The following is a 599-nucleotide window of genomic DNA, read 5'->3' as shown; positions in this document are numbered from 1 at the left end:
AACTATGGGCTTTGTGATATTGGCACGTTTCCTAAGGAGAAAAGTAGGGAGATGGTCTTTTAGTCCATCTGGTAGAAGTCCTGTGTGATAGTTACATTTGGGATAGTTTACCAATGTCCAATCAATAATAGACTGTCTTTGGGGTTTTTTGTCTATTCTTGTGGGTTCTTGGATTAATTGGGCAAATCCATAGAGATTTATTGGAATGGAGGGGTTAGTTGAGTTACATGCTATCCAGTCCGTGTTTAGATCTCCTAGTATAATTGTTTCGTGTGGAAGGTTTTGACTGAAGAATTTCCTCTATAGTATGGGAGTTATTTCCAGGAGGGATATAGCTACATAGAATGTTAATTTGTTTTTTCACTGTTCACAGATAGAGTGGCACCTACGATTTCTGCATTCTGAAATATGGGTATGGAGGTTTGAAGTGGCTGGAGGTTAAGTGAATTTTTAAAGAAAATGGCAACTCCACCTCCTGTCCTGCCTGTTCTGTCTAACCTTAGAATATTGTATCCTGGTGGGAGAATTTCATTGTTTGAGATAGAGGGTTTGAGACAGGTTTCTGAGATAGTGAGAATATCTGGGGAATGGTGAGAAAT

The sequence above is a fragment of the Protopterus annectens genome, chromosome 4.part0 (genome assembly GCF_019279795.1).
Source record: "Protopterus annectens isolate FY-2018-M chromosome 4.part0, PAN1.0, whole genome shotgun sequence".
Lineage (NCBI taxonomy): Eukaryota > Metazoa > Chordata > Ceratodontiformes > Protopteridae > Protopterus > Protopterus annectens.
Note: the sequence above shows the minus strand (reverse complement) of the source record.